Here is a 12,679-nt window from a genome sequence, read left to right as displayed (position 1 = left end):
AAAGGTAAACATTTGAAGATGAAACCCACATTTTCCAGTTTCCATAATGAGTTTCTGCTCTATATGAAAACTCTTAATCACAGGGAGGGGAAACCTGCATTGAAGCTTCTATCAATTATTGAAGAATATAATTTGTACAACAAGCCCTAGCCCCCCACCTAATTTTATTTGTAAATTATTTTAATTTTTTAAATTTATTTATTTATATTCAAAAATTGCAGTCTTCATAGTTGTTGACATGTATATGTGTATTCCTGTTTGCACCCATGCCTTTATATTCTCTTTAAAACGGATGCCATGTTGTTTGTATATTTGTATATTGTCAATTAAAAATAATAATAATAATAATAATATTTCCACTTACTACAGTTGTGTACAACTCAGAGGCAAATATTCTACTTTTTATTCCACTATATTTATCATAGAGAGAGAGATAGCTTGATAGCTTGCTAGTTAGCTAGTGTAACACACAATTCTATGCTCATTTATTTTGTGAAGTTTGCGGTGGAGCTGCCGTAAAGTGTGTTGGTGTTGTGTTGTTTAAAAAAAAAAAAAAAAAAAAGAAAAGAAAAGCAGTAAAAACAGGACTCAGGTTGAAGTTATACCCAGTGTTGTTTGCGCTTTATTTATCACAACCACTTATGTCCAGTGGACCTTCAGCACTCAGTTACACTTGTTAGCTAGCTGGTGTTGTGCTGAATTCTGCTCCCTGCCAAAAACTGCTCCCCCTTCCTAAATCAACCATGTTTTTTGACTATTTAATATTAAAGAATGTGCAAATTGTAAGGTATATAAAACTTTCAAAAGTTAAATCTTAGATACTCAACACACAAAATATATAACAATAACAACAGATACTGCTGAAAACTACATCACCCGCGGCTGGGGATGCAGTTTTCAGCAGGGAGCAGAATTCGGCACCTGGTACTGCCGAAAACTGTATCCCCCATCAGAATAAACTTGCAAAGCTAAAGGAGTGAAATGACTTAAGCAGCTCACATTTGGAGATATTCTGATGTGGCAGGGTGAATTTGGTGCACATTGTCCTTTTCATGGCTGATTTTGGAAGGGGGAGCTGTTTTCGGCAGGGAGCAGAATTCAGCACAACAGCTGATAGCACTGGTCTGCAAGTAAAATACTTCCAGAATAGAGGTCGAGAAATTTTACCACATGTGAGTCACTTGTAAAGAAAAATCAAGTCAAAAATACTGGTTGGCTGAAGTTGTCAAGGGTCAAAATGTGAAATTCAAAATTTAACCAGAGAATGGGTTTAACTCCAAAGGAATATTAGTGTCAGAGCTGCCAGATCTACTTCAAAACACTGTCTGCACATGACAATGCATTCACTTTAAAGGTTCTATCAGTGGAACATTTATAAATCTGAAAAATGAACATAAACCAACATATATGTGGAATAACACTTTATCATGTTCCTTGAAAACATCAGCAAACCAGCACTTCTGTCATTTGTTTTCCGATAGATAGATAGATAGAGAGAGAGAGAGAGAGAGAGATAGAGAGAGAGAGAGAGAGAGAGAGAGAGAGAGAGAGAGAGAGAGAGAGAGAGAGAGAGAGAGAGAGAGAGAGAGAGAGAGAGAGAGAGAGAGATAATAAAAACAATGTAAAGTGCATAGGAACGTGCAGAGTGAATTATATACAATTATCACCAAATATGTTGCTATATTGCTATAATATTTTTGTTGATTGAAGTGCAGGTAATTCTCCCCCTGAAGTTCATTTAAATCTTTAAAAACTCCTGACCAGGACTCTCCTGTTAAATAAATTGAAATAACATTTAAAAAAAAAACAACAACAACAACAACAACCTTGTATAACCCTGGTAAGTTTTTCCTCAGACAGTTAAATACCAACAATTTTTCCATAATTTAATTAAAGGTCAACCTCAGTGGTGGAATGTAAGTGGGATACTTTTATTCAAGTATTTGATTTGTGTATTTCCACTTATCGCTGTTTTGTACTTCTACTCCACTCCAGATGGACCCCTTTAACCCTTCTAACTTATACAACATAAGGCAGTCTTCTATGGTAAGTTATTTTTCAATGTCATTCACTGACAGTTAAATCAGACAAGTTTGCTCATTTTATTGTTATTAAAGGTTAACTTTAGTAGTGTAATCTACGTAGGATACTTTTAATCAAGTACTATTTGATGCACTAGTACTTGAGTATTTCTATTTAATGGAGCTATGTACTTCTACTCCATTACATGTCAGAGCCAAATATTCTAGTTTTTATTGTTATTTATTATTATTATAATTGCGGTTGTAACATTAACCTTATATTCAAGTTCAACAGTAAAACAACTTTGCCATACCTTTCATGTTTTCGGTACATTTTGTTTATAATACTTAGAAACCTTTACTTAAATTTTTGAATGCAAACTTTTACTGATAGCGGCAAGTTTTTCATATTTTACTTCATGTCACCTACTTGCATACTTGTTACTTTATTGATCATTATTATTATTACGATTTATATCATTTATAGTTACATTAATAAATGTTTTTATCTTCATTTTATTTTTCTATTCTATTTGATGCCTCTTGACATGTGTTGCTGTTACATTTGAATTCCCCCCTTATCTTATCTTATCTTATCTTATCTTATCTTATCTTAAATAAAGGATCTAAATATTTCTTCCATTTTATTTTTACAGGGTATTCGACTGGATTGGACAATCCTCCTCAGCAGGTATGATATTCGGTGATTAATGGTGAAAAAAGTAGCTACTGACATGTTTGTTTTTTTGTTTTTTTGTTACTTAAATCTTTTTTGAGTTTTATGTAGAATTACAACAGTAACCCCCCCCCCCCCCAAAAAAAAAAAGAACAAACAAACAACAAAACAAATGAGTACTAAAGAAGACAATGTTCAACAGTCAGTCTGTTGATTTTGTGTAAATATAATCCATTTATTCCACTCTTTATCCAGTTGTGGTTCTTGCAGTCTCAGTCTGTGTGTTAATTTTTCCATTAGAAATATTTCTTCAATTGTTGATATCCACTGGTCCTCTGATGGAATGGTTGCCTTCTCCCAGTTCCTTGTTATAGTTTTTTTTTGTTTGTTTGTTTGTTTGTTTTTTTGCAGCTATTAACGGTATCTTAACCAAATATTCGTCCTTTTTAAGAATGGTAGTGTCCTGAAAGTTACAAAGATATAGAACATCAGGAAGCTACTGACATGTTTTACTTAAAAGAACTAAAGTAAAAGAACAATATATATATACAACTGAAGTAAAAGTAAATCTATTCACCTACTCATTAGGCAAAAGACAGCCAGTCAGCTTTAGAATACTATGAGAAGTATGTGAAATTACATAAAAATGTCTTGTATATCTATAGATCAACATAATACAGGCCACTTATTCCTGAGTAAGTGAATGTTACAAATCACAGTTTTATCCATCACAGGATTCCTGTGGGGTCTTAAAAAGTCTTAAAAGTCTTGAATTTACAAATCTGCATTTAATACCTTAAAAAAAGTCTGTAAAAAGTATTAAATCAAATATGGTAGGTCTTAGGTTCTGTTTCCATAAACTTGTTGGCTGTATTGTGTTTAAATGTATTTGTTAAATGTCCAAACTGCAAAGAAAGTAACGTTCGTCGACTCGATTCCAACCCGACAATTTATAAAGAAATTAGAACCAATTATTGCTAAATTTGAAGAGAGAAATGACTCAGAACAGTGGGAATCAAAGCGGTGTAAATAAATACATTTTCCTAAATTCTAGGACACACGACTTTTTGCCAGTTTGGCCACAAAATGGGCATTAAATTATTTTCTGGGTAGTCTTAAAAAGTCTTAAGTTCAACCTGTAGGAACCCTGCATCTGTCATAAATGCATTGTATATTACAAGGCCTATCATGTGTTTTATGCTAAATATTAACGCGTTAAGACCCAAACAACCACAGACAACCAAAACCATCTACTGAACTAAACTGTTTAATATCTGTTGATCCACTAATACTATCAATACATGTAAATAATTGTTGTAAAATACAGCTTGTCATCTTTTCATGGTCATCAGATATGACCCATTTGGACGTTCAGAGGCTCCGTAGTTACCATGAAAACACCGTCATCTTCTACAACATTGATTCACCAGTAAAACCCATGGAGTTGGATCAATGACAGTGGATGGACACACTGGGTTTATGTTCAGTTGATATCTTTGATGAAGAAGTCACTTTTTCTTCAGTTTTCTCTGTTTTTGATACATTAACTGTCAATTTTAATCTGAGCTTTAATGAACATCCAAATATTAGTAAATTAACCCTTTCATGCATAGTGGTCACTCCAGTGGACAGTTTTTCTACAGCTGTTCTCTTGTATATTCATGAGTTTTGTTGTTTTATTTGCATATCAGCCAACGCAGTGGACACTTATGCATCATCCCATACAGTGACATTCATACTATTACTGTAACTGTGCTGTTCTTGATAAACATGATCTGCACTAACATGTTTGAGAGTAATTGTAATTACACTATAATTAACTGTTTTCTTAAATAAAAAGGTTTTTTTTTTTGTAAATTATCTCCATGAAGTGAGTAATAACTAGTATTACAGTATGATAAAATTTGAGAAAACATCAGATTAGCTGCATTAAAAATGTCTTTATTTCATAGTTTTCACACAGTTTATCACTTTATGTTATTGCGTTTTATATACATGTTTCTCTGCTTCAAATGTCAAACACATGATGTCCAGCTGAGTGGACATTTTTGTAACTCCATAAAAAATAGGTTCATTAAAAAAAATAAATAAATTCAATCACATTGTGTTTTTTTGATGCCTAAAGAGAAATAAAAACACTCAGGGAAAAAAACAAAATCTTGAATAATGTTCTCATAATTCATGCATCAAAGGGTTAAATAGAGGAAAATACTGGGGAAAAAAACACAAAATACAGAGGATAATATCATAATAAATGGTGATAAATCACTTAAGAAAAGTTAAATTTAGAGAAAAAAATATTTTTGGAAAGGCCATAAAAATAGCATTGGGTCTTTATGGGTTAATAGTCATATTTCTAAATGCATGTGCAGGTTGGTAGTAGTAGTAGTTGTAGTTTTATTTCGAACTCATAGAATCATAGAAGTATATTCAGATTCAGATACAGAAAACTTTATTTATCCCATACGGGCAATTCATTTGCATCTTACCACAGACATCAGCCCACATCTAAAGTGCAATGTGACAAACATAAATAAATCAGTGCACAAATAAAAGATCAATGAAAGCAACTACGAATAAATGCATTTAAATAATCAACAATAAATAATCAATAAATACCAATGCACACTAAAAGACTCTATTGGTTCTGCTAGCATAAAAAAATAGTGGATTAACAAGTTGAATGTGGTTCAAAAGAAGCATAAAGCCAATTAATATTAAATAAAAGCAAAATGTCGGTGATGTAGTGAGTCTAAACCGAACACACTTGGTTTTATGCACACACAGCCGTGCTTCTTCCCACACATCCTATACGCATGCACGTCCCATGACACACACAGCCTTTAATTGGGAATATCATGAGAATTTATTGACAAAAAGGGTATCGCAGATTGACTCGCGTGGACAGCGAGAGCATCTGGAATTGATCAGCTTACACCGCTTTGATAAGAGCTTCGGCGCTGATTTCAGACTGACAATTCAAACAGTGCTGATACACAGGAAACACATCTGTCTTCCCCATCCCCATTGTTAATAATCAACAAGTTAGGTGGGGTTGTGTTTTTTCTCTCCACTTCAATAGCCTTTTTTGTTAACCTCACTGCAAATACGGAAAAGAGAGAGATGCCTGGAGTGTAGGATTTTTTTTTCTCCCCCCTTTTTCTTCAACAACAGTTGAAGATTAAAAGAAACGTCTCACAGAAATCTGTCAATTCTGTATGTGAATAATGCTGTGTGGAATTTAATGGCATGAGTTATATTGGGTTTCCTCTACACCCACATTTTCTTTCAATAAGATCAATGGCGCTCAGTGACAGATAGGGACGGTCTTTTGTATCTTCAAATTTCAGGTTTCTAAGGGAATAATTAGATGGATGGATGAAAAGTAATGCATCAGTCTGTGAGGGAAGCTGCACCCAGAGATCCTCTAGTTCAACACGGATGCCTCCACGTCTGTTTGGTAGAAAACTGTTTAATAAACGTGTTGAATTTCCATTGTTCTAAAAGTGGCTTTCTGCACTGATCTGCTGCTTTAAACCAATAGCAAACTTTTTGTGTTCTTTTTGCTGATATTGTTTATTTAACAGAGAGGATTTTCTTTTGATTTGGAGATTTTTTTTTAGCACCCAGAGAGAATATTGTCATCTATTTTACTCCCTTCACCTCCAAACTTACTGGTGTTGCTTGCAGGTAATCAGGATGGTAGAGGTGCAGCTTCCTCCGTGGGGTGGGGGTGGGGGGGAACCAAGGATGTTGAATTGCTAAATTTACGCAGACATTCTAGACATTTTACTGTAAACATGACATTTAACTGTGATGTGCTAAACGAACTCTTGTTCATATTTCGGGCCTGTTTTTTTTTCTACATGGAATTGTTAAAAAAAAAAAAAATTACCGTTTCGGTGCATTATAATTGAGTTTAGAAGAATTTAACAGCTAATATCTGCTGCTTATTAACATGGAGAAAGTAGATACTGTTCAGATACTGTGGTGTAGCGTTTTTCACGGAGTAAGGTCACAAAGTGCTTCACGAGAATAAACAGAAAGAAGCAAACAACAGGACTTTTTTTTTTTTCTTTTTAACTTCTCTTGTCCAGCATCATAACAGCAGAATGAGCAGAACAGCAGATTTTTTTCTTAATTCAAGATTTTTTTTGTTTAATTCATGCAAAAAAAATCAATGGAACAAGAGACAATTATCTTGGTAAGATTTCTTGAAATAAGATTTTCCAGATCTATTGTCTAAAAATCAGTTCTTATGTCTCACTGAAAAGTTACTCTTTTGGTGATTCTGTCTTATTTTAAGTGTGATGAGATATTTGGACTAGAAATGAGAAAAATACACTTGGTGAGATGTTGATTTTTTTTCCAGTGTGTCTTTATTTTTGAGTTTTGTTGAACCACATTTTCAGACTGGACCTGACATGAAGAAACAGGGGGAAGAGAGAAGGAGAGAGAGTGAAGGGGGGAGAAAAAGGAAGAAGAAGGTGGCGAAGATCCTCATGAGAACATATCAACAATACTAACAATAACAACCATAATGGTAAGAATAACTCAAACTAGAACTGAGTAAACTGGGCAGAAAAAAAAACAATTAGCAACAGGACTTTTAAAGCACAACAAAAATTGCAGACTGAGTCATACGGTGCTTGAGAAGAGTATAAATTGTGAAAAAGTGCAACCATAAATGCATAAACAGGCCTTGAAAATAGACTGTAACACTTTTTCCAGATCTGTTGTCTAAAAATCAGTTCTTATATCTCACTGAAAAGTTACTCTTTAGGCGATTGTCATATTTTAAGTGCGATGAGATATTTGGACTAGAAATGAGAAAAATACACTTGGTAAGATTTAGATTTTTGCAGAGTACCAAAAAAATCCAGTGTTTGTGAGTGATTTTAACTGAATGTTGGTCAACAATTAGCAACAGGACTTTTAAAGCACGACAAAAATTGCAGAGTCATACGGTGCTTGAGAAGAGTAAAAATTGTGAAAAAGTGCAACCATGAACACATAAACAGGCCTTAAAAATAGATTCTAACACTTGTCAGCAAGAAATTAAGCTCTTCAGGTCAAAAGAAACACCGCAAAAGTCTAAACCTTACCCAGTGTATTTTTCTCATTTCTAGTCCAAATATCTCATCACACTTAAAATAAGACAGAATCAACTAAAGAGTAACTTTTTAGTGAGATATAAGAACTGATTTTTAGACAATAGATCTGAAAAATCTCATTTCCAGAAATCTTACCAAGATCATTTTCACTTGTTCCATTGGCAGATTGTTTTTGCTAAATTCAAGATTTTTTTTGCTTAATTCAGTCTATCGTCTAAAAATCAGTTCTTATATCTCACTGAAAAGTTACTCTTTAGGTGATTCTGTCTTATTTTAGTGTGATGAGATATTTGGACTAGAAATGAGAAAAATACACTTGGTAAGATTTCGATTTTTTCCAGTGTAGGAACAGGGGGAAGAGAGAAGGAGAGAGAGTGAAGGGGGAAAAAAAGGAAGAAAAAGGTGGGGAAGACCCTCACAAAAACATATCAACAATACTAACAATAACAACCATAATGGTAAGAATAATTCGAACCAGAACTGAGTAAATTGGGCAGAAAAAAAAATTACAGGACTTTTTAAAGCATGACAAAAATTGCAGACAGGGTCAAAATTGTGAAAAAGTGCAACCATAAAAACAAAAACAGGCCTTCAAAATAGATCGTAACACTTGTCAGCAAGAAAAATTAACATTATGACAGAAGGAGAAGCTCTTCAGGTCAGAAGAAATCTGTTAAATACAGAGAAAATAGTGAGTGTATTAACCCATAAAGACCCAAACCTCCGCCGGTGACCAAAACCATCTACTGATCTAAAATGTTTAATAACTTCTGAACCACTAATCCTATCAGTGCATGTAAATAATTGGTGTAAAATACAGTTTGTTGTCTTTTCATGGTCATCAGATATGACCTGTTTGGATGTTCAGAGGCTCTGTAGTTACCGTGGAAACACCGTCATCTTCTACAACATTGATTCACCAGTAAAACCCATGGAGTTGGATCAATGACAGTGGATGGACACACTTGTTTTCATGTTTAGTTTTTGAAATTTTTGCTGAAAAACTCACTTTTTCTTTATTTCCTTCTGTTTCTAATATAATAACTCAACTTTTAATCTGCACTTTATTGAACATCTACATGATCAGTAAATTAAATGTCGGAAAATACTGGATTTACACTGAAAAAACACAAAATACAGAGATTAATATTATATTAAATGTTGATAAACCACTTAACCTCCTCAGACTCAGCTATGGGTTTTTTGTCGACATTTGTAGACAAGAGTTTCACAACTTTATACAAAAAAAAAAGAAAAGAAAACTGTCCACCACAAAGGACATAAAATAAAAATGTAAAAACTGCATCTTAAAGAACTGTTGCATCATAATTTTTCCAATATAGGCACTTATTTAATTCAAAACAAAAAAAAAGCTTGTACTTTGCTGACCTTTCCTGAGTCTTAGGAGGTTAAGACAGGTTAAATAATAGAGGGAAAATAATATTTTGGAAGTGCCCCAAAAACAACAGTGGGTCTTTATGGGTTAAAGCTTCATATTAGATACAATATAATATAAAACCGTGCAAACTAGATCACTTTGTGTTGGTTCAATATACTCATATTAATTCTTTTCTACCTGGGTTTTCCATTGCTAAATATGCAGGAAAATTTACACCCGCAGGCTGAAAGCACATTTTAAACACTTGAAACGAAAAGATGCGGATGTTTTCACACATGTCTTTTTTATTTCCCTCTGTGTTGTTGATCTGGCTTAGGGGTTAGGTATGTCTGCAATGTGGTAGAGACAGAAGCTGCAGTCAAAGCTCCTGTGATCGGGTGCAGACTTCATAGAGACCAGCAGATGGAGGGGAGAGGAGTTGCGAGCATCCTGAAGGTTTAGCGAGAACTGAGAGGTTACACTCCACCAGTACAAAGATGACCTGTCACACACTGAAACATGCCGTATCAATGCAGACGAGCTTCCTGTTTACGTACCTCACACAGCAGCGCTATCACAGGGAAAGAGAGAGGGATTACAGATGGAAATATGTGTGAAATCTGAATTCCCTCTCACTCTCTCTCTCTCTCTCTCTCTGTCTTCGTATACCCAGGCGAACTCAGAGGCAGCATGCATGTGATGCCTGCATTTCCATTTTATTCGCTAATTAATGTTTTTTTTTTCGTCTTCAAAGCACAATTGCGGCCATAGTTATCAGCCTTGATCGCAGCATTTTCAAGGTTGTCTAGATGTGAGCCGTAACATAACAAATAACGTGTAAATATAGAATAACAGCACAACAGAGAAATGGAGAATTTATGGCGTGTGGAAAGCACTCAGCAAATGAGACACAGGAGATATAGTCTGTGATAATGTGAAGGACAAAACTGGCGTATTATTTCAGCCCACATTGCACTGAAAACGGAGTTTTTCAGAGCGTGTGTGTGTGTGTAGGGATGTAACGATTACCAGTATAACGATAAACCGCGGTAAAATTGCAGACGGTTAGTATTACCGTTTAAATTCTAATTATCATGTTAACTGTGTTTGATTACCTCACTTTTAGGGGAAAAAAACCTTATGTAAAGATCTGCTTTTATGTCAAATATTTGAGTATAGTTTTAATTTATAACAATTTTGATTTACATACCTAATATTTGGAACCAATATTCACTTTTAAAGTCTTTGAAAAGGTTCGTTAAGCATCTTTGTGTTATTTATGCAATAAATTACATACATTTTTCAAATCAGATTTTTCATGTTTTTTGTCCGTTTGTGTTGATATAGCAGGTTAAAGTGAAAAAAATAATAGATAGATTATATAAATGACATACATTCAACTAAAAAACACATATAAAACAGAATTTTATGTCAGCGCAAATTTGACCAGGAACCAAAGGTCCCTAATTGCTCAGTTGCGAACAGGAATCCTTCCCTTGGCCGTAGAAACTGGGAGATTCACCCAAACCCCAGAAGAAAACAGACTTTGTGGACTGTGTGATTTGGGGGAAGTGGAAAATGAATCCCATTTTCTTTTGTATTGTCCTCTATATGATGAACTGAGAGCCCCTTTGTTTGATATGTGTATCTGAAATCCTGATCTGTTCTGGAGCACTGATGATGACAAGATGAAATGGTTGTTTAGTTGTAATGTATATAAATTAGCATTATTTGTTTGTAAAGCCTGGAAAAAGCAGCAGATGTGTTTGTTTAAATAGGTCAGTATTTTGTTTTGTTTATATCTATTGTGCCTATTGCCTGGTGTTTGATTTTTGGTGTGTATTTTTGGTGTCTTATAAGCCCATGTAAGGGCTGGGCATGTTTTTTATGCAAGACACAACAATATAAACATTCAAACATTGTGCTGAAAAAAAAGACCCCAAACATGGGTATAGTAAACATTTGTTTATATAGTATATAAAGGCAAAATCAGAAGGACTGAAAAACGGACAAAATAGGCTCAGACCACTAAGGGTTAATATTTGAATGTTCCTGCCAACAGAAGGTACATTTTGCCTATTGTTTTATTCACTTATTTATTTATTTATTTAAATACAACTTGGTTAAATTATTTCAGTGTGTATATCAGTACTTTTGAACATTTTGAGCACAGTTTCAACAATACCGCGATAATAATGATAACTGTGATAATTTTGGTCGCAATAACCGTGATATGAAATTTTCATATCGTTACATCCCTACTCGTGACTAAATCTGATCCGATCTTCTAAAAAAATGCCAAATCTGCGGCTGATACTGATCTGTAGATCGGATCGGGACATCACCACTTCTTCCTGCAGCTGTCTTGTCTCTGTCCAAAACAAAAGACTATATGTTGATATGTTCGACCTGATATTGTTTCATGTTGCTGTGCGTTTTTCAAATCGGATTTTATATTTTTTTTGTGTGTTTTTTGTCCCTTTATGTTGATATAGTAGGTTAAAGTGAAAAAAATAACAGACAGATGATATAGATGAAGTTGTGCTGAAAGAAAAGATCCCAAACATGGGTATAGTAAACATTTGTTTAAATAGTATATAAAGGCAAAATCAAAAGGACTGAAAAACGGACAAAATAGGCTCAGACCACTAAGGGGTAATATTTGAATGTTTCTGCCAACTGAAGGTACACTGTGCCAATTATTTTATTTATTCATTTATTTATTTATTTTAAATACAACTTGGTTAAATTATTTCAGTGTGTGTATAAGTACTGTTTGAACATTTTGAGCACCATTTCAAATATACCGCGATAATAATGATAACTGTGATAATTTTGGTCACAGTAACCGTGATATGAAATTTTCATATCGTTACATCCCTACTTGTGACTAAATCTGATCCGATCTTCTAAAAAATGCCAAATCTGCAGCCAATACTGATCTGTAGATCGGATCGGGACATCTCTACTTCTTCCTGCAGCTGTCTTGTCTCTGTCCAAAACAAAAGACTATATGTTGATATGTTCGACCTGATATTGTTTCATGTTGCTGTGGGTTTTTCAAATCGGATTTTATATTTTTTTTGTGTGTTTTTTGTCCTTTTATGTTGATATAGTAGGTTAAAGTGAAAAAAATAACAGACAGATGATATAGATGAAGTTGTGCTGAAAAAAAAAGATCCCAAACATGGGTATAGTAAACATTTGTTTAAATAGTATATAAAGGCAAAATCAAAAGGACTGAAAAACAGACAAAATAGGCTCAGACCACTAAGGGGTAATATTTGAATGTTTCTGCCAACTGAAGGTACACTGTGCCAATTATTTTATTTATTTATTTATTTATTTTAAATACAACTTGGTTAAATTATTTCAGTGTGTATATCAGTACTTTTTGAACATTTTGAGCACAGTTTCAACAATACCGTGATAATAATGATAACCGTGATAATTTTGGTCACAGTAACCGTGATATAAAATTTTTATACCG

Source organism: Sphaeramia orbicularis, chromosome 4 (assembly GCF_902148855.1).
Source record: "Sphaeramia orbicularis chromosome 4, fSphaOr1.1, whole genome shotgun sequence".
Classification (NCBI taxonomy): Eukaryota; Metazoa; Chordata; class Actinopteri; order Kurtiformes; family Apogonidae; genus Sphaeramia; species Sphaeramia orbicularis.
This window is presented reverse-complemented; position numbering follows the sequence as displayed.